Source organism: Dromaius novaehollandiae, chromosome 7 (genome assembly GCF_036370855.1).
Source record: "Dromaius novaehollandiae isolate bDroNov1 chromosome 7, bDroNov1.hap1, whole genome shotgun sequence".
NCBI classification, from domain to species: domain Eukaryota; kingdom Metazoa; phylum Chordata; class Aves; order Casuariiformes; family Dromaiidae; genus Dromaius; species Dromaius novaehollandiae.
The window spans coordinates 7742461-7760349 of NC_088104.1; the positions used below are offsets into that span (position 1 = coordinate 7742461).

At 41.5% G+C, this 17889-nt stretch overlaps 1 protein-coding gene across 1 annotated transcript in view; it reads right to left on the reverse strand.

Annotated features, from left to right (window-relative positions):
* The window catches only part of THSD7B (thrombospondin type 1 domain containing 7B), a 329723-nt gene extending 312854 nt beyond the window's left edge, over window positions 1-16869 (reverse strand). Inside the window, exon 1 of the mRNA XM_026123469.2 lies at window positions 16795-16869. The gene's annotated coding sequence lies outside the window, so the exon portion shown is untranslated. The remainder of the gene's footprint in view (window positions 1-16794) is intronic.
* Between the last annotated feature and the right edge of the window lie 1020 nt (window positions 16870-17889).

The window sequence follows — 17889 nt, forward strand, 5'->3', positions numbered from 1 at the left end:
AAATGTAGAAGTAAATTAAGATTTTCTCTCATTTCTTTATCTGTGACTTTTTAACTCTACTGCCTATTCTGGATTTTGCAGACAAATGACTATTTGCATTTTACCTGAACTCTTCCTAATTAAGCATGGCTTTGAGTTATGCCGATAAAAACAATCATTTCTCTTTCAGAAGTATGGCAGATCTACACACCAGGTCAGTGGTGGCCTGGTAGTAAGTGCCCGAGCTCCCTGGGCACCCTGGATAAGAGCTGCCCAGGTCAGTGTGACTGCTCACAATCAAAGGATCACCATGAGCAAGAACCTGCTGGTAACCAGGGAGGTTCTCCATTATATGAAACAAGGTATTAGGGAGAACATTTGAATCCTGAGAGTCCCCAGGAATTTATTACGTGCCCAGCATCTCACTGAAAATTATCAACTGTGATTTCCTGAAAAGCAAATAGGGCTTTTTTGGCAACCGCTTTAGATATTTCTGCACTTCTCTCTCATACTACTTCCCTACTGGAAACCCCACTTCATTAAGTGAGGCATAAAGCCATCATCTTCCCTCATTCAACTATCTTCACAAACTGTGCTACTGCTACTCTGTTGCTCTCATGGCATCTATCAAGCACAATGCTATGATTATGAGGAGACTGAGGTTATCTTTTGGTCTCAAGTTAATGTAAAGCTTGAATGGCAAGCTACATATCAGACCATAGCCAAATGTTATCCGAACTCTATAGTTTTCTGATTTACATCCTTTTCTCTCTCCATATTCTCTATGTATGGTTTTCTTCCAGAAAAATGCAAGCTCTTACAGCTTAGGCTTGCCTTTTTAAAACTAAGTACAATATATTATACTCGAGATATTGCTGAAATGCAAAGAAAATATTCAACATTTTGCCTTCAAGATAAAGCCAGTTAAATTCAAATATTTCACTTTCTCTATAAAGTGGTTGCTATAAGCTGGAAACAAGCAATTGCTAAATTTTTACATTTTTGCCCAAGGTCTAGCAATCTATCAATTCAAGGTTTCCTAATAATAGCTGGTTTTAAGAATTAAGACATGTATATTACTGCTGCTGGTTAGAAATGGTCTTCCATACGAGGAAAAAAAACTGAAATTATATAAATCCCATACATCTTAAACTGCCTTTTATAAGCTAATTTTTCTTAGCCATAACTGACAGCATTTTGGAAGTTCCTCACCACCTACCCCCAACTTTATGGAAAAGTATAATACAAAAAATATATATATTTCCATTCACATATATTAAGATATCATGGTCTATACTTTCTATGAACTTAAATATAACACTCATGTTATAACAAATACTTTTTATTTTCCTCTTCTTCATTTTCCTTTTCCAAACTTTCAAGTAGCACCACCGCATTTATCACAGAGCAAAGATACTTACCCACAATAATACACAAAGCTCCACAGAGCTAAGCTTCAAGCTAGCAAGGACTTGGTGTGAAGATTTCAAACTCAGCTCCCAGGCTTTCAAGAATTCAACATACAACCTCTTCCATTGTTCCACAATCTGTGTTTCTGACTCAACACTGAATGTACAAAGAAGCCAAATTCGTAATTATTTCTTGCAAAAGCAGATGCCATGTTACCTCAAAGTACACAAAATTACATCAAATATATGATTCTCCACTGAAGAGCATGTGCACAGACTTCTCTTAACTTCTGACAGAGGTTTTAGGGAGATTAGAAGCAACTGTGAGGATGGGAAGGAACCAAAAAAAAAAAATCCCTAATATCTCTCTTTTCCATTCTGGTAGCCCAGTACTTTTTTGTCTTGAACATATACAACCTCTTCTAGTACTTCTCTGTGATTAAGAAAATATATATAAGAATCTATTGAAAATTTACAAAAAACTATGCAAAGCATACAAAACATTGTATAAAAATACAAAAACAACCTAACAAATAGAAACAGTAATGATTTCCTAACAGCTACAGCATAGTCAGTCTAAGTTCAACTAAGCTAACCTTTGCAGCTATATACCTCATGTAAATATTCTATCTGGAGAAGTTTGAATTCTCACTCTACTCTGATGGCACATGGATTATTGTGAAATATGCAGGATATAATGAATTATAATGATACATGTCACTTGGAACAGAGGTTAACTTTAAGAAGTTACCTGAAGTTCAAGCGATTTCATACATGTGTTCCAGTACTATTAGGTGCTTTGCTCAACTTGATATAAAGCAAATTCAGATTCAAAAATAATGAAAATCAGGATCAAGAATTTAGAATATAGGAGCCAGAAATGAATACTTTCAGTCTCAGTAGTATAAGCGGGTACATTTTATAAACATTAATAAGCCAACCAGCTAATGACTTAAAATTATTGCTTAGTTTCTACTTCCCCAGAAAGTTTAACTCATCTTAAGAATACAAGTTAGGTTTTACTCATTACAGTACTCTAAAATATCACTTGGAAGAGAAACTGAAGTCTATTTGCTAGAGTTCCTTTTCTTGATCTCAGAGCAGCTCCTAAGTTTGGCTTTCCTAGAAGAATTTTGTTTTTAACCTGTCACTAAATAAAACCTTATTCATACAATTTTATCAAACAAGCACAAGGAAGAAAAAAAAAAAAAAAAAAAAAAAAAAAAAGGATGGTCAAGTTTAGGGCACCTAAAAGAATGCTGTTACAGCAAATATAAAAAACTCGCAATGAACTACAGAGACCTATTGTGGCACTCAATGCTTAAACCCAGAAGGATTTTTTCCATTTATTAACACCCTGTCCTTATTCAGTGGCATACTAATGAAGTTAATCTAAAGGCTAAATTTCAATTATGAATCACAGAACCACATCTCTGCTCCCTGATTGCTCAGACAATCTGAATCAAGCATTCTTCCATATAAAACACACTGGTTGACTGCACATAAAAGTTCCGCAAACATCAAAAATATTCAATCCAGGAGGTAAAAACTGACAAACACCTGTTTTCACATCCATTCAATAACTCTGAGGCAAAGTAATGATTTCTAATAACTTGACAGACTGCTTGCTCACTCAAAATATGCTACAGAGGTTTCAACAATAAAAGGAAAAGCAAACGTTTAAATCTCTCGGGCTTGCAGCCAAGACAAACTCTTCACCCACAGTGAAAAAGGATTTCCATTTGCTAAAATAATTTAGGAGAAAATGTTCTCCTTTCAAGTACCTACCATGCATTTGTCCTGGAACAAAAGCTGAAAGAACTACCAAAGGAAAGATAGCTGAGAATCAGTGCATCACTTGACAATTAATATGCATAACTACAGACAGAAATGTGTTATTTCATGATGCGACAGTACAGCTCAAACAAGGAGCTCCAGCAGCAGTACTGAAAAGAACGTGCAATATGAGTAATAACAGCAACAACCTGGATCATTTGCTCTGAATTGTTTCTACAAACAGAAGAGTGATGGATGCTCACATGAACACCAAGCCATGTTGCTATCCTATCTGAAAAACAGGCATGAAGAAAATATTGCATCTACTTTTTAACCAGGAGGCAAGAGAGAGAGAGAGAGAGAGTGAGATTGAACAAACCAATTTTTAGCTGAGGGAACGAAGGCATCCCTGATGGGAACTAAGGGAGCAGATGAAAACCAGAACACTGAAAAACCATGGGTTTCAACTGATCAAAAACCTGGGGCCAAGTCACAGAAACCAGGCCCAAACGCTCTCCCAGAAGTGTTTTTACCATATACTGCATACGATTTCTGGAAAATATAACAACTCTAGAGGCAATTCCTCCATTTCTCTTGGGGAAGGAAATCCGGAAGAGTAGATGCACCGTATCAAACCATTTTATCTGATCATCTATAGGACTGAAAACTGGTGGGGAAGTGCTCTACTTCCAAGAGAAGGAGATGACAGTGACAAATTCCTCCTTTCCGCATGCCTATGGGCTCTTGTTTGGATTCTGGGAGACAAGCTGCCAGCTATATTCCACCACCTCTGTACTGAGCAGTAAGCCTTTGTCTGACTTTAGAGAGAAAAAAGGAAGACAAACATACACCCCCATCTCTTTGCAGCAGCCAATGGAAAACTCAAATTTTCCTGTTGTCCTAAACACAAACACTCATCCCTGCAATTCATTTGTAATTTTTCAGGATTTGGGCACAAAGCGTAAATTTTCTACCTCCAGCCTCAGTACACTGGTAGTCATTTTCACTGCCTTTAATCTTCAGGTACACATCACCCCAGAGACAAGCAGCTGGTATCTAGATGACCTTCAGGTTTTTTAATCAGCATTTTTTTCCCCCCAAACCTAGAAATCAATCCTCAAAATTAAAAGAAAAAAATTACAAACTTGTCTAGATTGCCAAGATTTTCATAACCTTATCTGGTTTGGCAATATTGACTATTACAACACCTATACAAAGGCAAAATGGCGTAGCAATTGCATCCTTCCAAAGCTCTATATTTGTCAAACACCAAAATGAGCACCTCTCTTTTGTGACTGACCGGATGCCAGTCAAGTTTTCTTCCATACATTAGTCGTTAAGTAAATTGTTTCCCAACAACATGCTCAGATTTGTCGGACTCAGCAACAGGTATATGCTTAGCAATATGCTTTGTGGAAGACAGGCAGTTGTCTTTCAGAAGTTTTACAGAAATTCATCTTAACTGACTAGTAGCATTAAACCACAAATGAGCCAGAAAAAAAAAAGGCCAACAATAACAACAGCCCAGTAAAAATTATTTGCTGTCTTCTGGGTAAATTGTTCAATGTTAAAACTTGCTGTATCTATAAAAGCACCTTTTGAATCACTTTTGTTTTGCCCTGTGGAATACCTTAATGTTTCTACTGGTAATACAATTTCTGGCTTGCAATACTGTCCTTGTCTAGAAGACTGCAAGAAGAGGGAAGGGAAAAAATGAAAGCAGGGAAACACAGAACTACCGTTATTATTAAACCTTTAAGTTACAGACTTAATTCCAGCTAAACATTTTTCTCTCTGTTGCACTGTTTATATGAAGTTGACTTTTTCTAGAAAGGAAATCTAATTGCTGCACCAGGAAATCTTGGTCATCTGTATCTGCAATGACTGTACTTCTACTACAAGTAATCTGTTAAGCAGCACATCCCCAGCTAGGGACTGTAATTAGGGTGCAAACTGCCATACAATCCCCTTGCCAGATTGATGAAGGAGACCTCTTACAAGGTGATCCAGAAGGCAGCGTTGAGACCATTAATCATTCATCTGTTGAGGAGCATACAAAAAGCTCTGCCACAGAAAATATCTTGACAAAACTAACGCCTAGAAAAGTAATAAAGTTTTAATTAAAAGGTCAGACATTAGTTACTCTATTACCTCTATTATTTTAAAAACTTAAGGTAAGCTCACATCAAAAAAAGAGATATTCTGATTTTAGACATGATGTGACAATTAGGCTTCCGCTATTCCTATTAAAAAAAAACCTAGATAATGATCAGCTCAGTTTTTGTTGTGTTTTTTTTGTTGTTCTGGTTTTGGGGTATTTTTTTTTAGCTCTGCTAGCAGCATTTCCAGATAGCAAACAAATGTAACAGTAATCCAGGGAGCAAGTTTAAATACACTTCCAGTGTTTCAACCTGTGGCTATTTGTTTTGGGGGATCCAGGTTCACTGAAAATGCAAATATTTTCTGCAGCATGCAATGACAGTAACTGTTACTACAAAAATCCAGTGTACAGTAAGAACACCAAATCTTGAACCCTTGCCTCCTGCGTGCTTCACTGTCCATCTTGAGCACAGAAGTCTTTATGCTGTCCAACAAGCAGCAGCTAAAATTTTAAAACACGCTTACTCTAATGAAATACCTCAAGGATGTAAAGTTGAATATGTGCTTAAGTGTTTTCCTTCTTCATTCTTATTTGAGCCAATAAGCAAGCCCATACTGTGATTAAAGAATTCATGAAACTATTATAACATAAACACAGAATGGCAAAAATCAAGATTGCTTATGCAGTCTAAATGTATTGCTACACTTTGGAGTATTTTTCCTTAGAAACAAGTTTTTAAGCCTTCTTTGGTATGGAACCTCATGTTTCACTCACCAAACACAATCCAGCAAGATAGTCTGCATCAAAACCTTCTTGCTATACCTATCTGCTTCATAGGCTGTGCTCAGGGTAAATGTGTGAGAAGGAAGCTGTTTGGGAAGGGGAAGGGAGAGCATGCCACGTACGGGGGAAGATGTGCTTCAGTTGCTTACCTTCCGTTAAATTCCACGTAATTCAAGGAATTGCCTAGGGGCCTTCCGCTATTTTAAAAGGAAACAAAATCTATCCTACCAGACTAAAAGAAAAAACATTTTCCTGTAGAATGTGCAGTAGGGATGAAGCTGAATCCAAACACATCATTACATAGTCCAGCAGCATCTGCTTACAAACTAAAAACTCTTCCAGTGAAGGCAAGCCCCGAATAACTTAGCCTAAAAAGCAGCTGGAAGGCAAGTCCTTTTTTTAAATAACTGCAATGGCCAAACCTAAATCATTTTCCACAGGTCAACAAGCATATCTGAAACAAGGGGGAGAAAAAAAACAAATTTCCCACCTGTTGCTATGGAGTTGGAGCATTTAAAGACATTTCTTTTTGGCAAATTATTGTATTTCCCTCACAACGTTTTTCATTGCCTGGAGACATGAAGATTTTTTCTTTTTTCCAAGGATATAGCGAGAGAGGCACAGAGTAGTTAAACCATCTCAGGAGTGAAGAAACCCTGACAAAGTTTTTTAGCACTGACTACATTTACAGTGAAGGTTCTGCAAACAAAACAGCAGACATGTTGAGGTTTTTATTTGTTTCTGCCACACAGGGAAATTTCGCATTTCTGAAACCCTTGCACGGGGTAACACCCATGCGAGGTAATCTACCTAATACATTAATGAAGGAGGAATGCAGAAAAAACTTCGGTGTCATTATACAGAATCATATAGTCGGCCGTGAAAATCCAGGTTTCTTAAAAATTATTCCTTAAAATTATTTCTTAAAAATTATAACAACTAGAGCTCAGCAACAGTGCAGGAGCATACATACATTCATATATTCTAAACCACCATATCTAAGAGTCAATAACCTAACAACATCAAACACAGAGAATGGAGCATAACTTACAAACACAAAGATGCAAACCTGAAGATGGCAAAGACGGAAAATCAACCATGGCATCATTTGCTAACAGGCTGTGATAACACTTCAGAGAGATTTTTTTTAGTGAAATTAAAAAAAAAATAATCGGGGAAAAAAATATCTCTACACAGGATTTCCTGAGGCATCGATGGTACGTACCGCAACATCCAAACTCTGCTGTTTACGTTTCTTGAAGCTCGAGACTACACCAACCTAGTATGCCAATGAAATAAAGTACTGAATACAGCACACTAGGACCACAATAAGTGAGTAGTAAGTAAGGCCACAATACATCAGACACTTGGTTAACAACACCTACGTTACTAGCATGTTGATCTTATTTTGGAATAATAATCAAAAAAAAATGGCCTCACTTCTTGAATTGTTCTTCAGATACCCCCTACTCAGTCTCTTGTTGTGTCATCACTTACTGCCATTAATATTGCCGTCTTACACCCAAACAAGCCCTTAATATTCTGTCCTTTAAAGGGAACAATTAATGCTGCTATTCAAAGTTTCTGACCTTTAGCTCTCAGTCCCAGAAGAGTAATTCAGATTTTACTTTTCAAGTTTAGCAGAAAATAATAACTACTTGTGTCTTCCTAAAGGCAGACAGGCATTAATCCTAACCACAAATAGAAGTCAATTTTGGAAAAATAATTCTCGTAATTCCCAAAGCTTTCATCTCCAAATATACTCTTCTCTTCAGGACCAGAGGCTTTATGAATTCAGCTAGCCCTTCCAGAAGCCTTTAATTTAGGTGTTCTGCCTTCCAAGGTATTCTAGCAAATAACTCTGAAAATACTTTCACAGCCTCATAAAGTTTTGCATCCTATACTGTGTTCCCTCTCATCTTCCTCTGCAGAGGATGGCTATTGCTATGATTACTTTCAGTGAAGCTGCAGTGCTAAGTTCACTTTGACTGCTTCATCATTTTGAGTTTTTCTGTATTCCAACCATCACCACTCTCCCCTCAGTTTTCCTGCCCATCCTTCTTTTCCTCAAAATTATATGCTCAGCTTTGCTATTACTTCTTTTAGGGACATCCGTTATGGAACATCTCAGACTAAAATTAATGTATTTATTTTTCTTCATCTAATTTTTATTCGTAAAAAAAATCAAAACATGGAAGCTGATACCTGAAAACCTGAGAAAGCATGTCGCTTGTGTAACTGCCCCACAAAGGCAACTTCCACTTTCTTTTCAAAGTGTAATTAGCATCTGCTATCCTTACAAGGTGCCAAATATCTCCCCCTCCCCAAAAAAACAAATGTATCCTATCCCTCCCCATCTCTCAAAATCAAATCTTACCACTCTATCCCATCAATACCCTTCTGCATTAAACACCTCTGATGTGAAAGTCAGTATAGCTCATCTGAAAGACTGACAAGTTCAAATTTCTCTGGACGCAGAGAAAGGATGCTCCACAGCTGAGGATCTTCCAAATTCCCAGACAGAAAGTTACACCCATTTCCCAGAGAAAAAGTTACACTTATTAAATGAAGAGGGATCTGGGCTCAGCGAGCGCTGCACAGGCAAGAAGCAAACAACTTGACAGTAGATGTAATTAGTGTTATATTTCCTGCCAAAATTAGACATCATATAAGCAGATATATCAAAGGAATTTTACATGATATATTACCATTGATGTGCCTAAATATATAAAATGAAGGGCTTTTTTGATGGTTTGGCTTTTGGAAGCATGGAAGTGGATTTAAAAAAAAAAAAAACATGTTTCTTGGAGTGCCATTTCTGTGTCCATTTTGTTTGTTTGTTCATTAAAGTTTCTCCTCTCCTTTCTAGCTCTTATTTCCATCATGATCAGAGTGACATAAAACATCCTCTTCTTTTTGCAGCTCACTGGAACAAAAGCTGCATCGTGTCTCTCTTTCATGTCTTTTCTTCCTTCCTTGTCATTCAGTGATTTCAAGTCATTGGCTTTCCAAACACATTTACAGTCTGAATCAGTTTCTGGATACCAGCTTGCTTGTTTGCCTCTTCACTTCCCGCTTTTCATTCAACAAAACTCCTTCCAGTTATATCCCACTTAGTCCCAAACTGCCACCCTGTTCTGGTTGTCACTCGCATCCCCTTTTCCTGTCCATAATACCAGATTTCCATCTTTGCAAACTTCTCAGTACAAGTAATTTTCTATTATTTTAAATACATTCTACTGTTTTCCTTTCTATGAACCACACATTTATCTCACTGCTCTCTGTCAACATTTAAAGCTTCTCTGTATTTGCTCATTCTTCCACCAGGTTAGCTTAAATGCAATGGATTGTCCCAGAACACATTTTGTTTGATCATTTCAGTACACTGACCAAACATTTCAGACTCATTTCATATCTGTATGTGCTTGGCAAAGCAGGTCAGATTAATAAGGTACATGTAGATTCTGCAGCAACCTCTGCAAATAAATCTTTACCAAATTCCAGACCCAAGCTCCACAGAAAAAAAAAAATGGCGCAGAGCATGATCTAGAGATGAGTTTTAACACAGGCTTCAAAAACCCTATTTGAGAATTGTTCTATCAAATGCAGGCTTCCAATACCTAACTTAACCCGATACTGAAAAAGAAGAAATAGAGTTGTCCCCAAGTCAGCATCAAAGCAGAAACAACACTGTGGGAACAATCCTCAGCACTCTCAAAGCTGCACCCTAGAGTGCAATGGGTTTCTGTATTCAATGGACAAACTGCAAAAAACAAACATGCATCCCCCCACCCCACCCCCCAAAAAACTGAACTAGACCTGAATGTTTATCTTCATTCTAGCTTTTGCTAGAAAGCAGAATGAAAGCTTTTACTTAGAGGTGGTCAAGTTTTACTCCAAAGAAAGGGGGAAATATAATCTTTCACTTCACTTTTTTTTTTCAATTCTGCTTTGAATCAAAGCTTTAAATGAAAGCATTAAAATGAAATCTTCCAACTTATAGACAAAATTATTCACCAACTTTCCAAGTGATTTTAGTTCTAGAACGCTGGCATTTCATTAACAATGTATTTTCCACAAGCAAAGTTTTGTCCCCACCTACTTGAAACTCAAGGACCCATAGTTGGGGCTTGCCACTGAAATACTTGAGATGGAAAAATCTAGGCCAGGCACAGGTATTTTTAATTTTGGAAAGTTTAAAATGACTTTACCCCAAAGGGTAAGTCTTTAACTGGACTTCTCTTTGCTACTCTAGCAAACATAGAGCATATTGCTGTTCATTTCCTGACAAATTACTCTCCAAGAGAATACAAATCATCTGTGCTGAACTTCAGAGATGCTTTGAACAGTGCTTTGTTTCGATCCACTAGAGACAAAGAGCAAGCCACAAAACAGACTCCACTTCCTAGTGGAAAGCCTCCCTCACTTGTAAGCCTGACTTTTAGTCCTGCTCATTAATGGCTGAGTTGTACTCACCTTTATTGTATTACATCTTCAGAAAACTTTTCCATCCATTACATTTTTCGCTGTGGGCAATACCTCTATTTTATTAATAACGGTAATATAATTCAATACATATCCTTAAACACGACAAGTTATTTTCCTGACTCTGTTTTAGAACATTTCATGAAACAGAGCACAGTTGAATTTTTAATTAGCAAAACAAGAAAAAAAAAAAAAAGAAGTCAACGAGAAATCTTAGTGCATGTTTCTCTTAGGATGTTTTTGTAGAATAACAATTTGCCGTATCTGTCAAGCCTGCCTCACTCCCCCATCAAGTTCTCTCTTTCAGGAATGCCACGCGCTGAAAACTCACGCTACATGAGCTCTACATTATTGCAAGAGATAGTTGCAATCACAGAGTCCAGTGGATGCACCGATATTAAAACTATATATATATATATACACACATAAAACGAATTATAGAATCTTAAATATTTGCATCTTAGCTTATGTTAATGCTCAGTAATCCTCACCCCTGTATTACAGTACCCTCAGTCTCACTGTTCTGGTCTCTCTAGTATCCGAGAACAGCACAGCTAGGAAGTCAATTTTGCCCGTCCCAGTGAAAACCCAACAGTTCAGTGAAAATAATTATCTGAGCAAAGACAAAAACTTCAGTCTAAAGACTCAATACCATTCTCCTGACACACAGGTATAAAAAAATATATGTATCTGTATCCTACAAGCCCCGCGATGGTTAGTTCTGCTCTCCATGACTGCCTGCTCAAAACACAACAGACAGATATCCATGCAGCTCTCATAATGTGCTAAAACAAAGCCAATATGAATTATTAGCTACTGTGGGAGATTGATCAGGAACTGCCACAATTATATCTAATAACTGAAGGGACTGAGCTATTTGATCTTTCATTTTGAAGGCTGCACCAGTCAGAAAAAGAGCCAAAGGGCGTCGATATCTTTCTGTCCATTCTTAGCAGCCTGAAGACAGAATCGCTTTTTCCATAGACAAGGAGGACTTTCTCCCTCCAAGCAACGGTGGAAATGGAGGTTTGCCACATTACTTTAGACCAGCTCCATCATTTCAAAAATCCCACTCTTCACCACTAGAATATTCCTTTTCTGGAGAAGGTTTTACATTTTCTATTTAAACAAGTGAGCAAGGAGACTATTTCTTCACTTTTAAGTAGTTTTTAAATAGCTTTAAGTATTTATTTCATTTTTTAGAACTATTCATTGTCCTTTTGTCCTTGTTCATACTATCCTTTCCAGTCACGTCACCTGAGCTGGAATAGTTTTCATACCTTACTGCACTGTAGCTTTGCCTGCATGCTCTCCCTGCCTTCGTCCACGGGCACGCGACATACGGGGAGACGCAGGGCTGTATGGTGTGTCATCCAGTCTCTGGTAGTGGCCTTCACTGCAGGCGCACAACAAGCCCAACGCTTGCTGAGCGGAGGCAGCAAAGCTGCTGTGCGCCAGGGCAGCGGGTCCAGCACTTCCCAGAAGCGGGATTTACTGGGCAGATGCTGTCCGGCACGCGCAAACATGCTGCCCAGGATGCCCCACGCGGCAGCTCAGCAGCCCTGGGCTGGGCCAGTCTCCAAGACGAAGCAAAAGGGACAGAGCCGTAACACAGAGGCAAGTATAAGGTCTTTTGGAGGCAGAAGCCACTGGAAAACTTAGGCAGGTAGAATTTACTACACCATTAACGCATGCTTTTTCCTTTGCTTTCTCGGCAGCCCTTGAACATCTCTTCCCTCACCCATTTCATATACTTTCTCAAAATAGCTGCCAGCTACGTGAGTGCAGGGGAAAAAAACCTCCTTTAAAGTAGCTGGTTTATTTTCAGACGCAAAAGATGAGTATGTCTCAATAGAAAAAAATGGAAGTAACCAAAAGCTTTCCCAAATAAATTAGCAGAAGATTGTTTCAATCAAAATAAAAGCTTAAAAAATAGCAATCATAATAGAAAGGAAGCATAACTAAAAGCATTCCAAACAAAAATACAACATGTCCTTAACGCTCAAGTGTTTAAACTAAATACAGCAGAATACAAAACAGTGCCTAAAGATACCTCAATAAGGAGGTATTCACAGCAGAAAGAGCGTTGTCAGTAAATTTATGGAAAGCTTTCTAGTCCGAAGCACAGTATTTTTTGGTTCTTGTGTCCAAAACCAGACTATACAAAACAAGCGCTTAAGTGCCTGTGCTTAAAGTCTCAGAAGTAAGGCAGAACGGTTTGTCAGCGATTCAAACGTTTGACTTGCACATGTTCACAGAAAGCCAAGAAACCTTTCTTCCTCGCAGAACTTCTGGTTTAACTTGATGCAGACAACTTTATTTTTACCTTATTTTTGCCTGCGGTGCTTTACTAAGAGTGGCCTCTGTCCTGCCACAGTACCCTCTCCACCACCACCCTGGAATGAGCTGCGGATGCGGTGTTATATTCGGCTCCCAGTACGACCACTGCAGGTAATGGAAGTGTCCAGTACGCCCTCAACACCTCCCATTTCCCAGCCCCCCCCCATTTACTCATGATCTTGGGGCAAATAATAGAAAAGATAGATAACATTACTAATATTTAGAACAATATCTCAGGAAGAAATTAAAATTTCCAAAGCTTAAAAGAATTGGAGAGGCACACAGGCAAAAGATCAAAGTATGGAAGGACCTAGAAAGTACTGAGATGCACATCACAGAGCCTTTTGGCCAAGAAGGCAGATTCTATAATATTATGAAACTCAGTTATAATGAGGCAAGACAGCCCATCAGTGACTTCTACACTTCTCTGCTTTGCAGGCAAACCACCTAACCTCTGGCACAGCACTCCCAGCGGCATTCCCATTCCTCAGCCGCAGCGTAACACAGGAGCCCGCAAACTGCGGTCAAAACAATGTAAATTTTAATTTCCTTTCTAGATTACTTTGTTAATAAGCAAAGTTATGTTTTGTGAGAGCAATACTTTTGTCTCCCAATACTGAAATATAAGCCTCGAGAGTCAAGAAAATTCCTAACAACTGCTAACCCAGACACATACTTTTTAAGTCAGCCTGGTAGGATAAACAGCTTCGCTCAGTTACAAGATGTCTCAGAAGTTCCCAGCGCTATCTCTGTGTCAGGCTGCTCGAGCAGACTGTTTTCCGCTTTTCCCCTCACGGAGCCTATGCACAACATTAACCTCCAGCACGGCATACACCAGTAAAACACAGAGGGTACCTAAACTGGAGAATTCACCTCACGAAACAGCAACCTGGCCAAAAGACATTTCCATCACCTCTTTAATCTGCCAAATACACCCTCTCCCCACACAGCAGTTTTCTCACCATTGCAGCCCAGGTGTTGGGCATGCGGTCTCCGCGCCAGCAAAGCTATCTCCAAGCTGGGTCTCAGGCCACCAGCACTGCAACGCCCGCACTCTCAATATGCCTGTGCACAACATGCTCAAGGCTTTTAAACTTCTGTTTTCCCAAAGATGTGGGTATCATACATCTTCCTTTACAATTCAGCGTTAAGCGTGGCAACAACACCCATGTTGCTCAGCTTTTGCAATTTTTTTGCTTAGAGTATTTGGGTGTAAGAAGAGTTATGGGGCAGGGAAGCAGAACAGACACTGGCATGCAATGTTGGCACAGCACTGTCAACTTGCTGTATTTTTTTTTTATTATTATTATTTTATCCCACTCTTTGCCTACAGCCTGCAAAGCTACACAAGCTTTGTTGCCTTGGACATGTGGACAGGGTCATCCATATCACAGATCTTCCACCATCAAACCCCCTGTCCACCTACCAAAAGCAACCTGGAATCAAAAGCTTCCAAAGTGCAAACACCCACCTGTTTTTTCACGAGCAAAGATACTCTTGCGTTGCTACCTTTGTGCTGTTATTCAATAGCGAGCTTGGCACACAGTGCCTGCAGCATCTGGCATACTTCACCTACTCCAACGCAGTTTTCTCATGTGCTTTCCTCTATTACAAACTGCTGTGATAGCTGCTGTTGTTCTACAAATAGGGAAGCTAATATCATGACTAAAACAGGCAAGAGAGCTCTGCTGATCTGTTCAGTGGCCATGTTTATGAGAATAAAAACTGGTTCAGGAAAAAATAGCAAGTTACACCCAAGTGCAAGGACACCTGTGGGAATCCCCATTAAACTCACACTTTTTACTAGCAAAACCTAGAACTTTTGTGCTATCAAAAGCAGCTAAAAGCGGCAGTACGAACGCACTCTACCAAAGCGGTGTGTCAGCAAACACACGTCAGTACAATTCTTCTCAGTAAAACTTTCTAGTGAAGATACATCCCTAGAAAGCAGTCATGACAAACACAGTTTTCCTGCATATCATTACCGAACCAGAAGTAATGAAACGGCAGATAATACGACCCCAGGGTACAAATCAAATGCCTACCCTTATGCATACAGATGGAGCTCAACAGCTCTTCTGGTCTTCCACTACAGCAGAGTGAAATGCGATCTCTGCAACGCGATCATTTCGGAGCAAAAGTGAAGCTTGCTAATGAGTGTTGTTTATTTTCAGTTCTTCGGAGAATGCTTTTGAATGCTGCAATCACACAAAATTCTGTGTTTTCATCTGATTTTATGAAGATGACTAGATATAGTCATCCCCTCGCAGAACCAAAATAGAAATCATACTAATCTCATACCCTTTCCAGATTCTGCAGAAAAAGCTTTACTGATAAAAGTGTCCAAATACTTTTTATAATAATTAACCATTAAACTTTATCCAACCCCACTAGAGACAGCCACAAAATTACCGTTGCCTTACGGCAGGATCACGCTCCTCTCGCTGATATTCGCAGCAGTTAAAGCAGTAGGTCCTACAGTACTCTAAAACTGACTTGGCAAATGTGCAAGATAGAGGCAGGCACAGAAGCTCTCTATTTCCATCCTTAGGAAAAATTAGCACAGAATACCACTACTCCTAAAAAGATGCTGTGTTACGCATTTTGAGCTGGTCTTGCCTACATGAACGAGCCGAGCCAACCCAACATGTAGCACTGCACACACATCATACACAGGTCCAAGAAAAGCAGCGATTGTTATATTTAGTATAATACTTTGGTTTAGGTAAGACTTCAACTTCAGCTGCTATTGCAGTGTTAAGCCGTTCCTTTAAGACCAACTTCAGCTGCTATTGCAGTGTTCAGCCGTTCCTTTAAGACCAAAACCTGGCTACAAACACAAACCAGCTTGTGTGAAAGACACACAGAAAACATGAGCAAGTCGTGTACCACCTAGTACACTGGAAACCTGTCCAGAGCCAGCAAGCTAGTATACAACTATAGAAAAAAGAATGCCTTACAGTGACTTTTAACATATATTAGAAATACGTGCAAGATTTACGTTAAAAGCAAATTTCTTTGAAAGCACTTGCTTTTCTACTCATACTTTTAAAAATCACATTTGGAAGTTCTTAGCAGACTAGAATAATGTATCTACGTCTTTGAGAAGTTATCACCTGTACTCCAGGATGCTAATTTAATGCCATCTCTTTCAACTTTGCTGGGACGTTACTTAAACTGCATTTCACTCTTCCCAGCTGCTAAGAGGTTTACCACTTCTACCAGAAACTTTTAGCTGAAAGACTTTTAGATAAAAGTTTGAGGAGAACATTTCACAGAAGTTGAGCACTTACTCGAGGCACCTGTGACTCGAGGCAGGGGAAACCAAAGCTCCCCACACCGCCACCTCCTTCCCCCCGGCTCCCAGGGACACCACTTCCACCACACGCACCACCCTACCAGTCCACGTAGGAAATAAAATCATCCTCTGCACCGTTTCCTCCAAAAAATTTCCGAGGGTTGATTCTCAGGAGACCAATTCTTTAAGCCGATTTTTTGTTGTTCCCATCAGACAAATTAAACGATATATTTAAATTATAAGAAGAGCTGGAGGCAGCGGTTGAGCAGCACTTGTATGACCCCCAGCCGCTCTCTGGAAAGCATGCCCCAGGGACGGCGAGGCGGCCCCGGGGGCGGCGGGGGAGGAGAGGAGCAGCGGGTTTGACAGCCAGTCAAAAATGAACAAAAAAAAGTCCGAACCACACGGCCTGACCTTGAACGAGCAGTACCTGAATCCGAACGAACAAAACGAACGGGAACACAAACACGACGGAGCTAAGCACGAGCGTTCAAAGTAACTAACGCGCCTCATCCGTAACCACTGAAGTCCTTCACTTAACATCACCGACCGAAGCAGCAACGCAGCGAAAACGCAGCCCGAGCCGCCCGACGCCGGGCGCGAGCCGCGCGCTACGGATTTACCAGCCGTCCGGCGAGCGGGGAAGCCCAACGCCGCGGGGACAGCTGTTGCGGGCGGCAGCCGCGCGGCTCCAGGAGGCTCCAGGCGGGCGCCGAGCCGGGGCGGCTGCGCCCGCAGCGCGCCGGGGAAGTTTCCAGGCGGAGCGGACGCGGGGAGGGGAGGGAAAGGGGGGAGCGGCGCGACCCGCCGCGTCCCGGGGACGGCAGCAAGTTGCCCCGCGGGGCGCCCCGGCGTTACCTGCGGCGCGGCGCGGCTCCGCTGCGCTCCTGCCGCCGGCGCCGGCACCCGCGGGCCGGCTCACCCGCGCCTGGGCCGGCCCGTGGCGGCGGGAGGTCTGCGGCGCCGGGGCGGGGCGGGGCGGGGCGGCGGCGGCCGGCCGCGCTCGGCGGAGGGGCGCGCGCTCAGCGCCGCCGCGGCCCCTCAGCGCGGAGCGGCGCTGCCGCGGGCGGAGCGAAGATGGTGGCGCGGCCGCCGCCCGCCCATCGCCGCGCGCCTCACACACACACACACACGCACACACACACACACGCGCGCAGCCGAGAGGTGTTAAGCTCCGGCAGGAGGAACAGGCGCCGTCTGCCGCCCTCTGCCGTGCGGCTCCGCTGCGCTGCGCTGCCGGGCGGCGCGGACCGCCTCCCGCCCGCCTTGGGGGGGGGGAACCGGCAGGGCGCTTCCCGCGCGCTGCCCCTGGCGCGGGCTCGAGGCCGCCCCGCCTCGCGCCGCCGGCCGTTATTAACGGCCCCAACGGTCGCCGAACGCCGGCAGCCGCGCGCCAGCGGGCGTCGCGGCGAGGTGAGGGCTGCGTTGGGGGGCCCTGGAGAGGGTCGTCTTCACGGGATGTGCACCCTGATTTTGGTAAGAAGTTGTCTGGCTTCGCTTTCCAGCCTTGGGATCTTCGGTGTGTCACTCAGGGTAGATACTTCGGTGACAACCCGAGGTACTCACTGATACACTCCTTACAAACTTTGCCCGAGGAACACCAGTCCCGCTGCCTTCAAAGCCATCGAAGTCATCTTATGTTTTCACGAATTTAATTAGTACGTGAGATCACCAAACTGGCTGAAGTTCTCAGCTAAGAAGGGAGCATTTATTGACTG